The 14,892-nt window shown below is 46.1% G+C and overlaps 1 protein-coding gene across 3 annotated transcripts in view; it reads right to left on the bottom strand.

Annotated features, from left to right (window-relative positions):
- The window catches only part of AURKAIP1 (aurora kinase A interacting protein 1), a 75,555-nt gene extending 62,440 nt beyond the window's left edge, over positions 1–13,115 (bottom strand). The window contains exon 1 of one of the 3 annotated variants that reach the window (XM_063943023.1): positions 13,014–13,115. The gene's annotated coding sequence lies outside the window, so the exon portion shown is untranslated. Of the gene's footprint in view, positions 1–12,986 lie in introns of all 3 variants that reach the window. The other 2 variants (XM_063943021.1, XM_063943022.1) reach the window with 2 other exon arrangements.
- Between the last annotated feature and the right edge of the window lie 1,777 nt (positions 13,116–14,892).

The following is a 14,892-nucleotide window of genomic DNA, read 5'->3' as shown; positions in this document are numbered from 1 at the left end:
CCTTCATTTTATCCCGTCTTTCCTACATCACCTCCTTCATTCTATCCCGTCTTTCCTACATCACCTCCTTCATTCTATCCCGTCTTTCCTACATCACCTCCTTCATTCTATCCCGTCTTTCCTACATCACCTCCTTCATTCTATCCCGTCTTTCCTACATCACCTCCTTCATTCTATCCCGTCTTTCCTACATCACCTCCTTCATTCTATCCCGTCTTTCCTACATCACCTCCTTCATTCTATCCCGTCTTTCCTACATCACCTCCTTCATTCTATCCCGTCTTTCCTACATCACCTCCTTCATTCTATCCCGTCTTTCCTACATCACCTCCTTCATTTTATCCCGTCTTTCCTACATCACCTCCTTCATTCTATCCCGTCTTTCCTACATCACCTCCTTCATTCTATCCCGTCTTTCCTACATCACCTCCTTCATTCTATCCCGTCTTTCCTACATCACCTCCTTCATTCTATCCAGTCTTTTCTACATCACCTCCTTCATTCTATCCCGTCTTTCCTACATCACCTCCTTCATTCTATCCAGTCTTTCCTACATCACCTCCTTCATTCTATCCCGTCTTTCCTACTTCACCTCCTTCATTCTATCCCGTCTCTCCTACTTCACCTCCTTCATTCTATCCCGTCTTTCCTACATCACCTCCTTCATTCTATCCCGTCTTTCCTACATCACCTCCTTCTTTCTATCCCGTCTTTCCTACATCACCTTCTTCATTCTATACAGTCTTTCCTACATCACCTCCTTCATTCTATACAGTCTTTCCTACATCACCTCCTTCATTCTATCCCGTCTTTCCTACATCACCTCCTTCATTCTATCCCGTTTTTCCTACATCACCTCCTTCATTCTATCCCGTCTTTCCTACATCACCTCCTTCATTCTATCCCGTCTTTCCTACATCACCTCCTTCATTCTATCCAGTCTTTCCTACATCACCTCCTTCATTCTATCCCGTCTTTCCTACTTCACCTCCTTCATTCTATCCCGTCTTTCCTACATCACCTCCTTCATTCTATCCCGTCTTTCCTACATCACCTCCTTCATTCTATCCCGTCTTTCCTACATCACCTCCTTCATTCTATACAGTCTTTCCTACATCACCTCCTTCATTCTATACAGTCTTTCCTACATCACCTCCTTCATTCTATCCCGTCTTTCCTACATCACCTTCTTCATTCTATACAGTCTTTCCTACATCACCTCCTTCATTCTATACAGTCTTTCCTACATCACCTCCTTCATTCTATCCCGTCTTTCCTACATCACCTCCTTCATTCTATCCCGTCTTTCCTACATCACCTCCTTCATTCTATACAGTCTTTCCTACATCACCTCCTTCATTCTATCCCGTCTTTCCTACATCACCTCCTTCTTTCTATACAGTCTTTCCTACATCACCTCCTTCATTCTATACAGTCTTTCCTACATCACCTCCTTCATTCTATCCCGTCTTTCCTACATCACCTCCTTCATTCTATCCCGTCTTTCCTACATCTCCTCCTTCATTCTATCCCGTCTTTCCTACATCTCCTCCTTCATTCTATCCCGTCTTTCCTACATCACCTCCTTCATTCTATCCCGTCTTTCCTACATCACCTCCTTCATTCTATCCAGTCTTTCCTACATCACCTCCTTCATTCTATCCCGTCTTTCCTACATCACCTCCTTCATTCTATCCCGTCTTTCCTACATCACCTCCTTCATTCTATCCCGTCTTTCCTACATCACCTCCTTCATTCTATTCCGTCTTTCCTACTTCACCTCCTTCATTCTATCCCGTCTTTCCTACTTCACCTCCTTCATTCTATCCCGTCTTTCCTACATCACCTCCTTCATTCTATCCCGTCTTTCCTACATCACCTCCTTCATTCTATCCCGTCTTTCCTACATCACCTCCTTCATTCTATCCAGTCTTTCCTACATCACCTCCTTCATTCTATACAGTCTTTCCTACATCACCTCCTTCATTCTATACAGTCTTTCCTACATCACCTCCTTCATTCTATCCCGTCTTTCCTACATCACCTCCTTCATTCTATCCCGTCTTTCCTACATCACCTCCTTCATTCTATCCAGTCGTTCCTACATCACCTCCTTCATTCTATCCAGTCTTTCCTACATCACCTCCTTCATTCTATACAGTCTTTCCTACATCACCTCCTTCATTCTATCCCGTCTTTCCTACATCACCTCCTTCATTCTATCCAGTCTTTCCTACATCACCTCCTTCATTCTATCCAGTCTTTCCTACATCACCTCCTTCATTCTATACAGTCTTTCCTACATCACCTCCTTCATTCTATCCCGTCTTTCCTACATCACCTCCTTCATTCTATCCCGTCTTTCCTACATCACCTCCTTCATTCTATCCAGTCTTTCCTACATCACCTCCTTCATTCTATCCAGTCTTTCCTACATCACCTCCTTCATTCTATACAGTCTTTCCTACATCACCTCCTTCATTCTATCCCGTCTTTCCTACATCACCTCCTTCATTCTATCCCGTCTTTCCTACATCACCTCCTTCATTCTATCCCGTCTTTCCTACATCACCTCCTTCATTCTATCCCGTCTTTCCTACATCACCTCCTTCATTCTATCCAGTCTTTCCTACATCACCTCCTTCATTCTATCCCGTCTTTCCTACATCACCTCCTTCATTCTATCCCGTCTTTCCTACATCACCTCCTTCATTCTATCCCGTCTTTCCTACATCACCTCCTTCATTCTATCCCGTCTTTCCTACATCACCTCCTTCATTCTATAGTCTTTCCTACATCACCTCCTTCATTCTATACAGTCTTTCCTACATCACCTCCTTCATTCTATACAGTCTTTCCTACATCACCTCCTTCATTCTATCCCGTCTTTCCTACATCACCTTCTTCATTCTATACAGTCTTTCCTACATCACCTCCTTCATTCTATACAGTCTTTCCTACATCACCTCCTTCATTCTATCCCGTCTTTCCTACATCACCTCCTTCATTCTATCCCGTCTTTCCTACATCACCTCCTTCATTCTATCCCGTCTTTCCTACATCACCTCCTTCATTCTATACAGTCTTTCCTACATCACCTCCTTCATTCTATCCCGTCTTTCCTACATCACCTCCTTCTTTCTATACAGTCTTTCCTACATCACCTCCTTCATTCTATACAGTCTTTCCTACATCACCTCCTTCATTCTATCCCGTCTTTCCTACATCACCTCCTTCATTCTATCCCGTCTTTCCTACATCTCCTCCTTCATTCTATCCCGTCTTTCCTACATCACCTCCTTCATTCTATTCCGTCTTTCCTACTTCACCTCCTTCATTCTATCCCGTCTTTCCTACATAACCTCCTTCATTCTATCCCGTCTTTCCTACATCACCTCCTTCATTCTATACAGTCTTTCCTACATCACCTCCTTCATTCTATACAGTCTTTCCTACATCACCTCCTTCATTCTATCCCGTCTTTCCTACATCACCTCCTTCTTTCTATACAGTCTTTCCTACATCACCTCCTTCATTCTATACAGTCTTTCCTACATCACCTCCTTCATTCTATCCAGTCTTTCCTACATCACCTCCTTCATTCTATCCCGTCTTTCCTACATCACCTCCTTCATTCTATCCCGTCTTTCCTACATCACCTCCTTCATTCTATCCCGTCTTTCCTACATCACCTCCTTCATTCTATTCCGTCTTTCCTACTTCACCTCCTTCATTCTATCCCGTCTTTCCTACTTCACCTCCTTCATTCTATCCCGTCTTTCCTACATCACCTCCTTCATTCTATCCCGTCTTTCCTACATCACCTCCTTCATTCTATCCCGTCTTTCCTACATCACCTCCTTCATTCTATCCAGTCTTTCCTACATCACCTCCTTCATTCTATACAGTCTTTCCTACATCACCTCCTTCATTCTATACAGTCTTTCCTACATCACCTCCTTCATTCTATCCCGTCTTTCCTACATCACCTCCTTCATTCTATCCCGTCTTTCCTACATCACCTCCTTCATTCTATCCAGTCGTTCCTACATCACCTCCTTCATTCTATCCAGTCTTTCCTACATCACCTCCTTCATTCTATACAGTCTTTCCTACATCACCTCCTTCATTCTATCCCGTCTTTCCTACATCACCTCCTTCATTCTATCCAGTCTTTCCTACATCACCTCCTTCATTCTATACAGTCTTTCCTACATCACCTCCTTCATTCTATACAGTCTTTCCTACATCACCTCCTTCATTCTATCCCGTCTTTCCTACATCACCTCCTTCATTCTATCCCGTCTTTCCTACATCACCTCCTTCATTCTATCCAGTCTTTCCTACATCACCTCCTTCATTCTATCCAGTCTTTCCTACATCACCTCCTTCATTCTATACAGTCTTTCCTACATCACCTCCTTCATTCTATCCCGTCTTTCCTACATCACCTCCTTCATTCTATCCCGTCTTTCCTACATCACCTCCTTCATTCTATCCCGTCTTTCCTACATCACCTCCTTCATTCTATCCCGTCTTTCCTACATCACCTCCTTCATTCTATCCAGTCTTTCCTACATCACCTCCTTCATTCTATCCCGTCTTTCCTACATCACCTCCTTCATTCTATCCCGTCTTTCCTACATCACCTCCTTCATTCTATCCCGTCTTTCCTACATCACCTCCTTCATTCTATCCCGTCTTTCCTACATCACCTCCTTCATTCTATAGTCTTTCCTACATTACCTCCTTCATTCTATACAGTCTTTCCTACATCACCTCCTTCATTCTATACAGTCTTTCCTACATCACCTCCTTCATTCTATCCCGTCTTTCCTACATCACCTTCTTCATTCTATACAGTCTTTCCTACATCACCTCCTTCATTCTATACAGTCTTTCCTGCATCACCTCCTTCATTCTATCCCGTCTTTCCTACATCACCTCCTTCATTCTATCCCGTCTTTCCTACATCACCTCCTTCATTCTATCCCGTCTTTCCTACATCACCTCCTTCATTCTATACAGTCTTTCCTACATCACCTCCTTCATTCTATCCCGTCTTTCCTACATCACCTCCTTCTTTCTATACAGTCTTTCCTACATCACCTCCTTCATTCTATACAGTCTTTCCTACATCACCTCCTTCATTCTATCCCGTCTTTCCTACATCACCTCCTTCATTCTATCCCGTCTTTCCTACATCTCCTCCTTCATTCTATCCCGTCTTTCCTACATCACCTCCTTCATTCTATTCCGTCTTTCCTACTTCACCTCCTTCATTCTATCCCGTCTTTCCTACATAACCTCCTTCATTCTATCCCGTCTTTCCTACATCACCTCCTTCATTCTATACAGTCTTTCCTACATCACCTCCTTCATTCTATACAGTCTTTCCTACATCACCTCCTTCATTCTATACAGTCTTTCCTACATCACCTCCTTCATTCTATCCCGTCTTTCCTACATCACCTCCTTCTTTCTATACAGTCTTTCCTACATCACCTCCTTCATTCTATACAGTCTTTCCTACATCACCTCCTTCATTCTATCCCGTCTTTCCTACATCACCTCCTTCATTCTATCCCGTCTTTCCTACATCACCTTCATTCTATCCCGTCTTTCCTACATCACCTCCTTCATTCTATCCCGTCTTTCCTACATCACCTCCTTCATTCTATCCCGTCTTTCCTACATCACCTCCTTCATTCTATCCCGTCTTTCCTACATCACCTCCTTCATTCTATCCCGTCTTTCCTACATCACCTCCTTCATTCTATCCCGTCTTTCCTACATCACCTCCTTCATTCTATCCCGTTTTTCCTACATCACCTCCTTCATTCTATCCCGTCTTTCCTACATCACCTCCTTCATTCTATCCCATCTTTCCTACATCACCTCCTTCATTCTATCCCGTCTTTCCTACTTCACCTCCTTCATTCTATCCAGTCTTTCCTACATCACCTCCTTCATTCTATCCCGTCTTTCCTACATCACCTCCTTCATTCTATCCCGTCTTTCCTACATCACCTCCTTCATTCTATCCAGTCTTTCCTACATCACCTCCTTCATTCTATCCCGTCTTTCCTACTTCACCTCCTTCATTCTATCCCGTCTTTCCTACTTCACCTCCTTCATTCTATCCCGTCTTTCCTACATCACCTCCTTCATTCTATCCCGTCTTTCCTACATCACCTCCTTCTTTCTATCCCGTCTTTCCTACATCACCTTCTTCATTCTATACAGTCTTTCCTACATCACCTCCTTCATTCTATACAGTCTTTCCTACATCACCTCCTTCATTCTATCCCGTCTTTCCTACATCACCTCCTTCATTCTATCCCGTCTTTCCTACATCACCTCCTTCATTCTATCCCGTCTTTCCTACATCACCTCCTTCATTCTATCCCGTCTTTCCTACTTCACCTCCTTCATTCTATCCCGTCTTTCCTACATCACCTCCTTCATTCTATCCCGTCTTTCCTACATCACCTCCTTCATTCTATCCCGTCTTTCCTACATCACCTCCTTCATTCTATCCCGTCTTTCCTACATCACCTCCTTCATTCTATACAGTCTTTCCTACATCACCTCCTTCATTCTATACAGTCTTTCCTACATCACCTCCTTCATTCTATACAGTCTTTCCTACATCACCTCCTTCATTCTATCCCGTCTTTCCTACATCACCTCCTTCTTTCTATACAGTCTTTCCTACATCACCTCCTTCATTCTATACAGTCTTTCCTACATCACCTCCTTCATTCTATCCCGTCTTTCCTACATCACCTCCTTCATTCTATCCCGTCTTTCCTACATCACCTCCTTCATTCTATCCCGTCTTTCCTACATCACCTCCTTCATTCTATCCCGTCTTTCCTACATCACCTCCTTCATTCTATCCCGTCTTTCCTACATCACCTCCTTCATTCTATCCCGTCTTTCCTACATCACCTCCTTCATTCTATCCCGTCTTTCCTACATCACCTCCTTCATTCTATCCCGTCTTTCCTACATCACCTCCTTCATTCTATCCCGTCTTTCCTACATCACCTCCTTCATTCTATCCAGTCTTTCCTACATCACCTCCTTCATTCTATCCCGTCTTTCCTACATCACCTCCTTCATTCTATCCCGTCTTTCCTACATCACCTCCTTCATTCTATCCCGTCTTTCCTACATCACCTCCTTCATTCTATCCCGTCTTTCCTACTTCACCTCCTTCATTCTATCCCGTCTTTCCTACATCACCTCCTTCATTCTATCCCGTCTTTCCTACATCACCTCCTTCTTTCTATCCCGTCTTTCCTACATCACCTCCTTCATTCTATACAGTCTTTCCTACATCACCTCCTTCATTCTATACAGTCTTTCCTACATCACCTCCTTCATTCTGTACAGTCTTTCCTACATCACCTCCTTCATTCTATACAGTCTTTCCTACATCACCTCCTTCATTCTATCCCGTCTTTCCTACATCACCTCCTTCATTCTATCCCGTCTTTCCTACATCACCTACTTCATTCTATCCCGTCTTTCCTACATCACCTCCTTCATTCTATACAGTCTTTCCTACATCACCTCCTTCATTCTATCCCGTCTTTCCTACATCACCTCCTTCATTCTATCCCGTCTTTCCTACATCACCTCCTTCATTCTATCCCGTCTTTCCTACATCACCTCCTTCATTCTATACAGTCTTTCCTACATCACCTCCTTCATTCTATACAGTCTTTCCTACATCACCTCCTTCATTCTATACAGTCTTTCCTACATCACCTCCTTCATTCTATCCCGTCTTTCCTACATCACCTCCTCCATTCTATACAGTCTTTCCTACATCACCTCCTTCATTCTATCCCGTCTTTCCTACATCACCTCCTTCATTCTATCCCGTCTTTCCTACATCTCCTCCTTCATTCTATTCCGTCTTTCCTACATCACCTCCTTCATTCTATTCCGTCTTTCCTACATCACCTCCTTCATTCTATCCCGTCTTTCCTACATCACCTCCTTCATTCTATCCAGTCTTTCCTACATCACCTCCTTCATTCTATCCCGTCTTTCCTACATCACCTCCTTCATTCTATCCCGTCTTTCCTACATCACCTCCTTCATTCTATCCCGTCTTTCCTACATCACCTCCTTCATTCTATCCCGTCTTTCCTACATCACCTCCTTCATTCTATACAGTCTTTCCTACATCACCTCCTTCATTCTATCCCGTCTTTCCTACATCACCTCCTTCATTCTATCCCGTCTTTCCTACATCACCTCCTTCATTCTATCCCGTCTTTCCTACATCACCTCCTTCATTCTATACAGTCTTTCCTACATCACCTCCTTCATTCTATACAGTCTTTCCTACATCACCTCCTTCATTCTATCCCGTCTTTCCTACATCACCTCCTTCATTCTATCCCGTCTTTCCTACATCACCTCCTTCATTCTATCCCGTCTTTCCTACATCACCTCCTTCATTCTATCCCGTCTTTCCTACATCACCTCCTTCATTCTATCCCGTCTTTCCTACATCACCTCCTTCATTCTATCCCGTCTTTCCTACATCACCTCCTTCATTCTATACAGTCTTTCCTACATCACCTCCTTCATTCTATCCCGTCTTTCCTACATCACCTCCTTCATTCTATCCCGTCTTTCCTACATCACCTCCTTCATTCTATCCCGTCTTTCCTACATCACCTCCTTCATTCTATCCCGTCTTTCCTACATCACCTCCTTCATTCTATCCCGTCTTTCCTACATCACCTCCTTCATTCTATACAGTCTTTCCTACATCACCTCCTTCATTCTAACCCGTCTTTCCTACATCACCTCCTTCATTCTATCCCGTCTTTCCTACATCACCTCCTTCATTCTATCCCGTCTTTCCTACATCACCTCCTTCATTCTATACAGTCTTTCCTACATCACCTCCTTCATTCTATACAGTCTTTCCTACATCACCTCCTTCATTCTATAGTCTTTCCTACATCACCTCCTTCATTCTATACAGTCTTTCCTACATCACCTCCTTCATTCTATCCCTTCTTTCCAACATCACCTCCTTCATTCTATCCCGTCTTTCCTACATCACCTCCTTCATTCTATACCGTCTTTCATACATCACCTCCTTCATTCTATACCGTCTTTCCTACATCACCTCCTTCATTCTATCCCGTCTTTCCTACTTCACATTACCCCCTCTCCCTCTTAAGTTTTCTCTGCATTGTCTCCTTCAATACCTCTCCCTCTCCTTTCTCATACTACGCCATCTTCTATCCATCATTTCTCTTTCCCCCTGTAGAGACAGTATCTATTAACACAAATTACCTTCTCCTGTCACAAAATTGTCCTTTAGTTGATATTAATGCCCCCATTTATCAAAGTGTTTTCCATGGGTAAACTCATTCTCAGTGAAATTTAAGCTGTTTCTTTATTTGTCATACCTGGATAGCGCTGTTTTAAGGTAGCTCCATGCCTTTATCGTTGTTTATATTATTATGCATGTTGATTGAATTTAACGAGCGGTAATCTGTACTTGTTGCTCTTATTTCAGCTTGCCACCTGCTGCTGTCTGTTAATTAGCACTCACCGGCGCTGTCTGTCCCTGAAGCAGCGGGGAGCCAGGAGAGCTACAGAGAGGGAGTGAAGTAAGGAAAGAGGACCAAGCCGGTTTGTCTGTTGCATCTCTCCAGCTCACTCCCGCTCTGTCACCACACATAACACACACGGGACACAGGACGCACGCACACACAAGTCCGAGTACCGATAGTGGGGTGGAGGATGGGGAGGCTGGACGCTGGAGTGCCTACTGTGCATGTGCCAGAAATTACATACACAGTGCATGCGCGATTTCCAGAAAGCAAATAACAGTAGTCACCACCAGTCAGCGCTGTCGGTCTACTAAAAACAGCGCAGCAAGGCATAACAGCCCTAGCGCTTACCAGGGGGGACGTCAATGTTATAGGCCCTACACACTGGCTGATATGAACAACCTCGTTCAGTAATGAACGAGAAATTGTTAATCTCTTTCAGTGTGTAGGCACTAACGATGAGCGATGCGCGACCCCACGGTCATTCATCGTTGGTGCCTACTCGTTTATACCTGCAAGCCAATAAGGACAATATCATCCATATCAGCACGCAGGGCTATGGGGCCGGGTGATGGGGTGAGTAAAGAAACTTAACTCCCCCCGTCACCCTCCCACCACCACCCCACCCCTGCGTCGCCCATCAGCTGTCTCGCCCGTTGGGCACCTCGGCCAGTGTGTAGGGCCCATTAAATAAGGTTTGTGGGGATTAACACTATAACTGAGTGAATTTTCCCCAATAGCTGCTTGTATATACAATATTGCGCCTAAATTTAGTGCCCCCCCTCTCTTTTTAACCCTTTGAGCCTGAAAACTACAGGGGAGAGCCTGGGGAGCTGTCTTCCAGCTGCACTGTGAAGAGAAAATGGCGCCAGTGTGCTGAGGGAGATAGCTCCGCCCCTTTTTTGCGGACTTTTCTCCCGCTTTTTTATGGATTCTGGCAGGGGTATTTATCACATATATAGCCTCTGGGGCTATATATTGTGATTGTTTTGCCAGCCAAGGTGTTTTTATTGCTTCTCAGGGCGCCCCCCCCCCCCAGCGCCCTGCACCCTCAGTGACCGGAGTGTGAAGTGTGTATGAGGAGCAATGGCGCACAGCTGCAGTGCTGTGCGCTACCTTGGTGAAGACAGATGTCTTCTACCGCCTATTTTCCGGACCTCTTCTTGCTTCTGGCTCTGTAAGGGGGACGGCGGCGCGGCTCCGGGACCGAACACCAAGGCCAGTTCCATGCGGTCGATCCCTCTGGAGCTAATGGTGTCCAGTAGCCTAAGAAGCCCAAGCTAGCTGCAAGCAGGTAGGTTCGCTTCTTCTCCCCTTAGTCCCTCGCTGCAGTGAGCCTGTTGCCAGCAGGTCTGTAAAATAAAAAACCTAATTCTATACTTTCTTTTAGAAGCTCAGGAGAGCCCCTAGTGTGCATCCAACCTCGGCCGGGCACAAAATCTAACTGAGGCTTGGAGGAGGGTCATAGTGGGAGGAGCCAGTGCACACCAGGTGACCTAAAGCTTTCTTTAGTTGTGCCCAGTCTCCTGCGGAGCCGCTAATCCCCATGGTCCTTTCGGAGTTCCCAGCATCCACTAGGACGTCAGAGAAATGAAACGATATTCATATAAACTCAAACGATAATTAGCATACTAGCAGAGACACTTTGATAAATGTGGGCATAAGTACTGAGAAGGCAGCAGAAGCAACAGGTACTTGGGGACAATAGTAAATGTAATGTGGACATAGACACTGGCATAAAAAAAAACCCTGATTTATAGACTGCAAGCAGGATCCTCTTATTTCTGTATCAGTCCGATAACATACGTCCCAACATGACCCTCTCCGGGAGGAACAGAATGCTCTGCTCCTGCACTTACCTCTTAATTTTTTATCTTTCTTATCCATTAACCTGTTCAACACAGGTGCCGGCAATCATAAATAAAGAGAAGTCCAGAAGCAGAGCATTGTATCCCTCCTGGAGAGGGTCATGTTGGGAGGTATGAAACTTTGCTGCTCTGTATCATACTTGCCTACCTGACCCTCTCCATGAGGGAGAAAATGCTCTGTTCCTGGACTTTCCTGGTAATGTATGATTGCCATCACCTGTGGTGAAACACCTTTCTTATCAATTAACTAGCTCACCACAGGTGATGGCAATCATACATTACCAGGAAAGTCCAGGAACAGAGCATTTTCTCCCTCATGGAGAGGGTCAGGTAGGCAAGTATGCTCTGTATAAAGAAATGTTACTACAAATAAGATGTGTCTGAGCTTATCCACCATACACATCGGCACCTGAGTACTTCCTGCTGCCCCTGTATGTACAGTCAGGGCTAAAACACACTACCCGGCTTTTGCCGGCCGGGAAAAAGCCGGACGTCTTTTTCTCGTGCCGGCATTGTAGTTAACAGTGTGAGGGCTAGGGTCCCTTCACACTGCACGGCCCGGCTGCCGGGTTGCAGCCGGGTCTCACCACTGGAAGGTCCGGCGGCCGCCGGGCCGTCTTTGCAGCCAGTGAACCGTGTGTGTGAAGGGGAGCTTTCACACACACAACGGTTTTTTCTGAAGCCGTATCTGATGCTGCGCATGCGCACAGCATTACACACGGCTCAAAGCCGTCCTGTGTGCGAGACTCTGCCGGTTTGTCCCGGATGGCAAAAAGCCGGACAAAGTTTGTCCGGCTTTTTGCCATCCGGGAGAAACCGGACAGTGTGTTACAGCCCTAAGGGCTAAAACACACTACACGGTTGTTGCCGGCCGGGAAAAAGCCGGACGGCTTTTTCCCGTGCCGGCATTGTAGTTAACAGTGTGAGGGGTAGGGTCCCTTCACACTGCACGGCCCCGGCCCGGCTGCCGGGTTGCAGCTGGGTCTCACCACTGGAAGGTCCGGCGGCCGGGTGGCCGCCGGGCCGTCCTTGGAGCCAGTAAACCATGTGTGTGAAGGGGAGCTTTCACACACAACGTTTTTTTCTGAAGCCGTGTCTGATGCTGCGCATGCGCACAGCATCACACACGGCTCAAAGCCGTCCTGTGTGACAGACACTGCCGGTTTCTCCCGGATGGCAAAAAGCCGGACAAACTTTGTCCGGCTTTTTGCCATCCGGGAAAAACCGGAGTGTGTGTTACAGCCCTAAAGGTAATAGTTGGTGGTGTGGGGATACTAGACCAACTGTACCGCTGGCGTAGCTCCTCCCCGTTGAGTCGTGGCTCCTCCCCCTGACGGAAAAGGTCCCGGACCCTTAGGCCACTTGGATCTAGCCTCTACCAACAGGGGAGATAGGGGCATGGTACATCTCTTACACAGGTCACCAACTAACAGCAACACAAACCCAGACACCCCCAGCCCTGATCAGCCAGACTATGACAGTGTAACATATCTCAGTGTGCCTTCACACACACATTACAGACCTGACCTCAGCTAAGAGCCGCACTCACACACAATGCCTTCTCTCGGCAGACATATCCTGTCCGTACTGCTAATACTTCCCCAACAAACAGGCCATACAGGTTCCGTGTGTGTGGCGCGCCCTCTAGCGTCCATGAGGAGAGTAACAGGCAGTCCGTGCAATTATGATATGCGTAGCTCGACTCTACTGTCACTCTGGGGTAAATTTACGAAGGTGAGAGGGTTTTTTTTTTTTTAGAACGTCTGATGTTGCCCATAGCAACCAATCTGATTCTGTTGTCTTTTAGAAGCAGCTTGAAAAATGTTTATTAGAAACTGATTGGTTGCTATGGGCAACATCAGTTCTAAAAAAAAAACCTTCCACCTTAGTAAATTTACCCCTCTGTGTGTTATTTGTGTATTTGGTCCTCTGCCTCGTCACAAGCTGTGTGTCTGGTCTTATATCTTACACTGGGCTCATTTATCATTGAATATCGGCAGCTTTACTCCCCAAAAACACTCGTTTTCAGGGCTTCAGTTAAAATATTCACCCTAATGTATACTGAGGGCGTGAATATGATTTAATGTTTATATTGATAGTATACTTTTTATGATGTTTATACACCTTTAAAAGGAAAAAAATGAAGGAAGAAACGTGATTAAATGTGGGTCAATAAACCAGGGCCGGTTCCGGGGCTTCTGGCGCCCCGGGCGGCATTAGGGGGCGTGGTTTCATACAGGGGGCGTGGTCAGTTACGCCCCCTGTACTGTTGTAGGATGCGCTAAGCGTCTAGTTCCCTTCGTGGAGAGGACCTTTGCTGTGCGGTGCGCGATGATGTCAACGCGCACCGCACATCTTTACAGTTAAGGTCCTCTCCAGGAAGGGAAACTAGACGCTACGCGTCTAGTTTCCCTTCACAACGGACAGCGGGGCCGCGGCAGCGGGGGGCACCACAGCAGCAGCGGATTTTGCCATGGTGCGGCGCCCTCCAGAAGGCGGCGCCCCTGCAAAAGTCCTGCTTGCCCGTGGCAAGATCCGCTACTGTCAATAACATACCCTCCAACATTTTACACATAAAAATCGGTACAAATTCTAAAAGGGGCGTGGTCACTGGTAAAGGGGGTGTGGCCAAGTACATTTTCCTATACTTTCAATGGAAGTTTGGAGAGCCAAAAATCGGTACAGACCATAAAATAAAGGTACTGTACCTACCAAAAAGGTACAATAAGTAGTTATTAGCTTAACCCTAATGTTGGCAATTTCTATCAGTACGCCTAGACTACTGCAATGCCCTCTACCTTGGTCTCCCAGCAAAAGAATTGCACTGCTTACAGCTGGTACAAAATGCACCAGCCAGGTTATTAACCAACCAGCCCCATTCCAGCCACATAACACCCAATCTCTAATCCCTTCACTGGCTGCCTATAAAATGGTGAATCTTTTTCAAGATCTTTTTTTCTTACTAAATCTAGTAAGAGTGAGTCAGTGCGCCCACACAAGAGTCTTCTTTTTCTCCAACTTTGTTTCCTAGGTACCTGGAACAGCTTCTGATTCCTTACTGCACTCGATTACTGCGATCTGTGAGGACTAAGGGCCTAATTAAGACTGGTTCACTGCAGCGGAAGCGATCGCAGACTGAAGCCCTGGCATCTCAGGGCTGTGATCACCTCTGCCTGATTGATAGGCACAGGCAGTCGCAGAGCGGGAGGGGGGGTGCCAACAGCTTTAGAACGCCGTTGGCGGGGTGCGGTCCGGACAACGCAGGCGTGTCCGGTCCTAAGCAGGGGGCGGGCCGCGGCGACTGCGTGATATCACATGCAGCCGCTGCAACCCAGGACGCGGCACGTAGGAGCTGAGCTGGCAGGGAGCTACTCGCAGGGTGCAAAAGCATCGCCGCCGTGCGATGCTTCTGCACCCGTGCGGGAGGG

Source organism: Pseudophryne corroboree, chromosome 10 (assembly GCF_028390025.1).
Source record: "Pseudophryne corroboree isolate aPseCor3 chromosome 10, aPseCor3.hap2, whole genome shotgun sequence".
NCBI classification, from domain to species: Eukaryota; Metazoa; Chordata; class Amphibia; order Anura; family Myobatrachidae; genus Pseudophryne; species Pseudophryne corroboree.
The sequence above is the reverse complement of the archived record's forward strand: the minus strand, read 5'-3'. Positions and strand labels throughout refer to the sequence as shown.